Genomic DNA, 8,673 nt, shown 5'->3' with positions numbered 1-8,673 from the left:
CCCCATGACACGCATTTAAACAGTCGAATACTGATTGTTTCAGAAGAAACTAGTTAATTAGTTGCCAAATGGGCTGCGAGAGCTCAACAAAGAGTGGTATTAAAGTTCATGAAAATCAATTTTTCGAAGACCACAATTAAGTTGTGCTTCCTAGAATGTAGATTGACAGTTCTTTCAAGACTTGTTTTTCATGTTTCCTGTTTAAATTGTTAATAAAAATTAACTGCTTATCCAAATCCCACTAAATTAACTTCGACGCACATTCCGTATATGCCACTCGTTAAAATCACTATTGTTTGTTTGTTTTAGAATTTTCGCACACAGCAACAAAAGGCTCTCCATATATAATTGTCCCTGAGCAGCTAGTCAACAGCATCCATTGCCAACTCTTGTCTGTCCGAACAGTGGAATCTGACCGTCACTTTTGTTACACACCCAATACCCCAAAATGAGGATTGGGGCTTTGTGCGACGGGACTTGAACCTTAAATCCTCGGATTCACAATCCGGGTACACTAATTACTACCAAACCTGACTTTCTTGAAACCAGCATTTCATTTACTAATAAATAAGATTAGATGCTGTAAAGAGATTGTACAATCAGGAAGATAGAGATATAAATATTTTACAACCACTTACATGGCTGTTTAATTTTTTATCACACAAACATCTTCATTGGTAAACATATCGAACAAACATATTTCGTTGAATATTAATATGTATTCAACCTAGGACACTGTTGTTGTTTTTTATAAAGTATGAACAAATATAACCAGAAAAGTTATACTGAAGCAAAAACTACAATCTAATCTTACGGGAAAATGTGCACCTACAAATATGTGGACCAAATTCTAGATTTATTATGAAAATTACAGAGAAAAGCAGTGTTAATCTGCGCTTGTCAGTTTTGAGGAACTAAATCTGATATTATCAGCCTTTTCCAAGTGGCAAGAATTATTACAACCCACATTCAGAAGAAGAATATATGGGAAACACGCGCATCTTGGAGAGTATAAGTAGCAATTAAAGAAAAAGGCGTGCAGATACTGGAACGAGATCGGCTTCATGCGATGGCCTCGTCACGGAAAACTTATACACACAGAAAAGGTTTCTAGTTTAAGTTTGCATCTAAAATCGATCTGAACTGTATTAGGTTATTTATTTTAGCAGTACACTCTCTCTTGGATATGCCCAAGCAATCAAAACTCACACGTTTGATTATTTCTACTTAAAGTATATAATTATGTTGGGTTTCTTGTAGTTCCTATGTGCCATTTTGCTTTACATGTTACAGCCCAGACTCTCCAACTCAAATTATCTGGTGCCTCTATATTTTTTGTTAAAGAGCTAAATGACTATTTCACAATTATCAGACTTAAAAGGTACAGTTCTCTAAATTAAATTTAGTAAATTTGAAGCAGTAATCTAAATCCAGGGATATACAACTGCAATGTAATAATATTAAAACGCACAGATGATTACAATTCAACAAATACACTGCACATTTTGTTTTGTTATTTTATTTAAGAGAGTTCGATTATGACAGATTTCACGTTCAAATTTATAAGAACAATAAAACAAAAGCAATAGATGGCAGCACTATAGCTGAAGAATATTTAGGGCGAATTTTCCGTGTAGCTTCTTTGACTAACGACTATGTGTTCATGTTCGTATTCACCTGGAATTTGTTCAATATAATACTCTGACTTATGCAGTTGCTTGGTTTAGGACCGAATTTCGCTATTTCATCATCTGTCTGGGTGGTGTTTGATCATGTTGTTGTTCGCGACCTGTGAAGGTAAGGTGTTACCTGGACCTCTTCCTACCTTATTGACTATTTTGTTAACTGATAAATGCTATACGATTAATTCACGAGATTAGCGCACAAATATTAATATTAATTACACTAATCATTTCACCCTCTTCAGGGCCATGTCCATGAATTTTAAACTTATAGCATTTAGTGCTATTCACCACTTTATTTAATTAGATGGCATATCAGTCCATTGGCAAACGTCACTTTGCACTAGACTAATTTATGAGATGCATATTTCACATATATACCCTAAAATACACTTTTGTACGTTAATCTAGGAGATATTATAAGATCTGGTTAAAGGTGACTTATTTGTTACCATACCATGGATGCTGTTGTATTGTGTTTTGAATCTTTAGGTGAGGAGAGAGCTCATGAACGTGTGAATTATGTAAGTAATTATAGGTGTGAGATGTTTCTCAGCTATTTCGATGAGTAGGGTAATGCTGTTTTGCTGATTCTGTGGGTTTTGATATTTTCTGATGAAATCGAAAAATGTGTTTTTGACTGCTTCTATTATAGGGTTGTTTTCTGTATTTATAGATAATTTTACTGGTGGTATATTTGTTCGTTAAACATTTTTTTGATTTGTAGTTATATTAGATTGCTGTTCAGTAGTTCTTTTTCATTGTCAGTTTGTTTATTTCGATGATTTGTTTACAGTGTGGTTGTGAACGTACTGCTGTTGCATAGGTAAATGAAAATATTGACTGTGTAAATTAAGCTGTGGGCTGTGTTATTTGTGTTAGCAGCAGTGGTGTTTTTCTGGTTAATTTTTGTACGTGATTTATTTCCATGTATTGTGTATTTGTTCCTGTGGTTTTGGTGTTATTGTATGTCGTAAATTCTTGTTTTGATGTCCTTATATTTTGGACATCCTTTGTAATTTGCAGTGTGTTGTTGCTTACAATTACAGCACAGAGAGTTTTCATATTATTTTGTACAAGCTGGATTATAATGGTCTCCTCCACAGCCCACACATCGTGGGAGAGATTTACAAGCTGCCGCGACGTGCCCGTAACGTTGACAATTAAAACATTCAGTTAAGACCACAGCAGGTGTTTTAGCCTCTTCTACCTGAAATATGTGATACCAGAGAATAATACCGTTTGATATTAGACCCTGCATATCCTGTGTTTCGTGTGCGTGAACTTTTATCATGTTTTATTTGAAATTATTCGTTCTATTTTTGTGTAAGAAACGTTGTTTTGTGTGAGTTCTGAATCTGTTCAATTTAAATACTGAAATGTACTCCGTTGATGACAAATGCTTCGACTTTGGGCTTTGTTCCTGGTAAGTGTATTGTGAGTGATATGTTATGGCTAGAAGGCAGTGGGGCGATTCTTGGAGAAGGCTGTTTGGTCAGCCGCTTCGGTTCCTCTGACTGAAACACCGCCCTTAGCTAAACGTTTAATTAATTGCTGCTATTTTAATGTTAGGTTTGCAGCGCTTGATTTCAGCTGCCAGGTGCGGCTCTTTGTATGTATCCGGAACACCTTCGATAATAACTGAATATTTGGATGGTTGTGTGTGTTTACTGTTTCCTTGTGATAGTATGTTTGTGCTTTGTTTGTCTGCGTGTTTTGATGGTTTTCGTTGTCTTTTTGATGTTACTAGTGTGAAAACGTTTGTGTTTCTGTTTTTTCATGTGTCTGACACAGGTAACAGTATCACTCTGGATACTGAAGCACCCATAGATTGTTTGTTGTTTTTGGTGGTTCGTCTATTGTTGCTTGTTCTCGTTTAGACTGTCTGTGTTAGCATTAGCCATCTCAATAGCTGTACTTTTACTTTTTTCTTAGTGTATGTTTGTTGTTTCTGGTTATCTAATTGGGCTATTAGTTTTAAACTTCAATTTAATTATTTTTCTTTTCTTTTTCTTTTTTGCCCTCCAGTGGCACAGCGGTATGTCTGTGGACTTACAACGCTAGAAACCGGGTTTCGATACCAGTATAGGGCAGAGCACAGATAGCCCATTGTGTAGCTTTGTGCTTAACTAAAACAAACATACTTTTTTATTATACAGCCTAGATCATTTTTAGCAAGTACTGCTAGTGAATTTAATTGAGGATTTATTCTTCTACTACCAAAGTCACCCATACCAGACTTACTTAATCTCTTGAGGAAGAGGTCATGTACCGGGACGTTGGAGTGTTGTTCGTAGCGCCTTTATAGATGTTAAGGCTTTTTGTCCTCTGAAGTGGCGCAGAATAATTTATTTTGTTTCACTGTCTTTTTCGCCAATTTTTAGAATCGATTTCAAAGTTTCTGCTTTAGGCGGGTCAGAAGTGTGTCATTAATTCTCTGTTAGTCGGTTACTTCAACAATCCAGCTCACCAACGTCGGAAGGTAAGTGTTGATCGTTAAGCCTACTAACAACATGTAACTTTTGTAATCTAACGGTTTTAATTGTTTTAGGAGAGATGATCAGGTATGTCTTGTCTCTTCAAAAACACAAGCGGAAATCTCACTATTCGTTTATTTACTATTTACGTACAAACACCGCATTAATGGTGTGATACCACCTTTTTACGTACAAACACCACATTAATGGTGTGATATCACCTTTTTACGTACAAACACCACATTAAAGGTGTGATACCACCTTTTTACGTACAAACACCACATTAAAGGTGGTATCACACCATTAATGTGGTGTTTGTACGTAAAAAGTATGATATCACAACTTTTTACGTAAAAACACCATATTAAAGGTGTGATACCACTTTTTTACGTACAAACACCACATTAAAGTTGTGATATCACCTTTTCTTTGAGGTATTAATTCACAGTCAGTATCTGATAAGGGCCAGGTAAATTGATTACTTATTAAAAACTGTTTTGCGAAGTTTATTCACTATTGCGGAAACGTTTGATTGTTTGTTTTTAATTTCGCACAAAGTTATTCGAGTGCTATCTGTGTGTTAGCCGTCCCTAATTTAGCAGTAATAGACTCTAGGGAATATAGCTAGTCAACACCACCCACCGCCAACGAATATTGGGAGTGACAGTCACATTATAACGCCCCCTCGGCTGAAAGAACGTACACATTTGGTGACGGGGATTTGAACCCGCGAGTCGAGCGCCTTAACCTCTAAGGAATGTTTGAACATTGCATATCTTATCTTTATTTAATCTTCTTTATGCGCAACATACATACGAACACCAGCATAGTAAAATACTTTGAGAACGAGTTCCTTTTCGTGAAACACACTATAGTTAACTACTCATAAAATACACGTATTTTGAATATGTTTAATTAATTTCAAAGAGAACGAACTTTGATAATAAACCCAATCATAAAAAAATTCCATTGCACGTTGGAAAAATATTTAATCGTTGTGACTTTGCTGCCAAAGACAACATAATTTTGTACTATAGTTGTTTTAATCGACTTTGTTATTCTCATGTTAAAATATATGCTTTATAATATCAAAGTAGAGTTTCAATTTAAAAAGTTAAATTTATGATATATGATCATCCAACCAACATATTTATTTTATGTACATAAATAATGATAAAGTAACCAGATTAGCAAGTACGTCATTCAATAATTGTAATACAACTGGTACGTTTAGGATAAAAATGTGATAAAAAGACAGAACATCAGCTCATATAACCAACTTATTACTTCCACGTGGAAATTCTGGAGAAAGCCAACAGTTTCGGATATTTGCACAAAGCTACTCAAGGGCTACCTAATTTTTAACTGATGAAATAGATGGAAGGCAGCTAGTTACATCACCGACTACAACTATTAAGCTATTTTAATTGAATAATGGGATTTTCCCGCGCTCTTATAATGCATACACAGTCCCAAAGTGCAGAGTGCGATTTTTCGAAAACAGGACGTGAACCACGAACCTTCAGATATACACTTCGGTACGAAAGACAAAGGTCAAAAGTTAATAAATAAACTAAAGTATAGTGTATTTGAAATTATATAATGCTCATTTTCTAAAGATATTTATGTAGAATACCTTACAAAGTTCAAAAAACAAAGTGATTTAGAGAAGTGATTAATAGCTTTTTGTTTACGTAGTTTATTATAAAATTAATACACGTTATTTTTGTTTTGTTTTTTACTTTTTAAAGATGTTATTTATTGTCATGTTTATGATATTTACAACACATTTAATACAAATGTAATAACAACATATGTAAGACATTTTATTTGAATCTCAAGCAAACATAAATGAAGAAACTCAATGATTTTCAGTACTCCGAGAACAGGAAGGAACCACATAATGAACAAAAGAGACAAATTACCGATCGTCTGTCTTCAGGAACACTAATTAGAGGAGCAGCGCCGACTTCTTTGCCAGGTCATCACAATCGCAAAACTTTGAAATGTGACCGCGTTAGGCCTGACACCAGCTTAAGATATCTCCATACATCTAATAATACATAATAAGAGGGTAAAGTAGATGCCGACAACACGTAGCTGATGTCCAAATGATATCCAATTACAATACTGTCATTGAAGACGCCAGAAAACTTACAACGAGACCCAGCTACCCGTCAAGACGGAGAAGGTTCATACACAAAAGGTAGTTACGAAACATTTTCTTCCACGATACATACCCTGAAATACATACACTATTCGCGGTACAGGATACAGCGTAATAATTATTCGCAAAAAGAAGACAGCTGTATATACAAATAGAATCTGTACATAGCTACTAGTTACAGTTTTATTTTTCACTATGTGAAAAAATATTATAACAATGACATTAACACTAGGGCATTAGTATTCAAACTTTCTCATTCTGCTAACACATAAAAGCAACCCCGAATAAACACTTTTTCTTCATATATCTAAAAGACCTTGCACTTGCTACGTTACATATTTATATAATGCTATTTCTGATCCCCTAAAGCATGTAATATTAATTGACAAAAATAAAGGTAGGTTGTCTTCTAACTAAAATTACCACATAAAAATCTTTAGCTACATATGCCATAATTTGTAATGTTCCTTCAGCTCATCTCCAACCAGAAATTTTACCATTGTGGAAAAAAAGACATTTAAACCAGATTTGGGTTTGTTACTTGTCTAACTACAGTGTGATGCAAAATTCGTGCAACACCATGAATTTTCTAAGTTATGTCCTTCCAGCTCTTATATCACGATACAACACAAACAGTTCCACACGTTCTTTCAAGGTTATGACACCCCACCAATTTTATAACAAAAGAAGATAGTTAGTGAAGCACAAACAGGACTTAGAAAAATAATGGTGGTGTGCAACTTTTGCATCAAAGTGGATATATACTTACAACATGCATACCTCAAAATAGATCAATGTATATCTTCAATTGTACCTCACGAGTATGTATATCCCTTATGAGTTCTGCTACTTTTGTACACTATAAGTGTCTCCAGATGATTTGATGACGCTCAACCGTGCTGTTCACCAATAGTTAGTGATAAGTTTACGCACTTACAAAGTTAAAATACAGAGTTCAATTCCCTGCGTTGAACGGAGCGCAGACAGATCGTTTTGTAATTCTTCGCTACAAAAATTAACCGTGTTAAACCTTCCACGTGTTTGTAAAGTAATCATTCATACCAGGAGTGAAATTGTGCCGGTACTCACCGGTATTGAGTACCGGAACTTATTTTATAATGTGATACTAGTACCGAAACTTATATGAGATAATTTTTTGTATGCGTGCGTTCCATTTTTCCGTCAGAAAGAATATATTCAGTGACAATCAAATTGTCGTTTTTTTTGTTGTTTGTTTAGAAGTAGATTTTTTTTTCAAAAACAGGTCCACTTCACCCAGCTGAGTACCTCTACTTTTTTGAGAATTTCACCCCTAATTCATACTAATTTTTTTTTGATCGAGGAAAAGTATTACAAAAATCAGTTTTTATGATATTCAAAACATATTTTAGTAGCAAAGTCTCAAATTTAAATACTCACAGATATCAGTTCATTTCAATTTTTTCAGGTCCTACAAAATACAATATGTTGTAAATAATTAATAATTTTAACTGCAATCAATCTAGTACATGAAAAGAAGAAAATGCTTATACAAAGTGCCCTCTAACAGGAAAGAGGTATTCTTAATTTAAAAAATGAAACACCTATATAATTATAAAAACTAAACACATTCTGATCAGTAGTTAAGATGAGAGATTGTTTTTACTCAGATTGTTTAAGCGGTAGATTTCCGGACTGTAAATAATATGCACTCTCCATCTCAAACTTCTCTCACTGCCTGCATATAACGTTGAATTAATGTTCATTTTTGGAAAAAACTAAAATTTCATTCATTTTTAAACGTTTACTTTACTTTGAAAAAAGAATGGAAATTTTTTATTTGATGAAACAAAACTTTGGTCAATATTGATTGATAAAAGCAAATATAATTCTTACTTATTATTGTTTAAAATGAATATTGTATAATTATATAACTTCAAGTTTTTAATGAATTTGCAACAATATGCAAAATATATATCAAAAATAAGTAAGTAGATAAGAATGATCACTAAGCCCAGATGTTGTTATAACTACATCTTCAGTTGCTAAATTCATAACTGTCGCGTTTCTGAATAAAATAATTATAATAAGTATTTGCGAGGCTTTAACGGGTTCTAAGTTGAAATATACAACTGACTTAGTTAGCTGAACTACACCAAATTCCGTAAACTATTTTAAATTGATTAACAATAGACATGGGAATTAAAAACTTTTTGTAGGCCAAGGCACAATGCCTAGTGGGTCATTTCCACGCCAAGAACATTATGGCAACTCGTGATAACTATATATATAATTAATCACGAACAGTAAAATCAAAGTTAAGTGATATATTTCTCATTCATAAAATAATTGAAACAACAAGTACTTG

Source organism: Limulus polyphemus, unplaced genomic scaffold, assembly GCF_000517525.1.
Source record: "Limulus polyphemus unplaced genomic scaffold, Limulus_polyphemus-2.1.2 Scaffold409, whole genome shotgun sequence".
Lineage (NCBI taxonomy): Eukaryota > Metazoa > Arthropoda > Merostomata > Xiphosura > Limulidae > Limulus > Limulus polyphemus.
Note: the sequence above shows the minus strand (reverse complement) of the source record.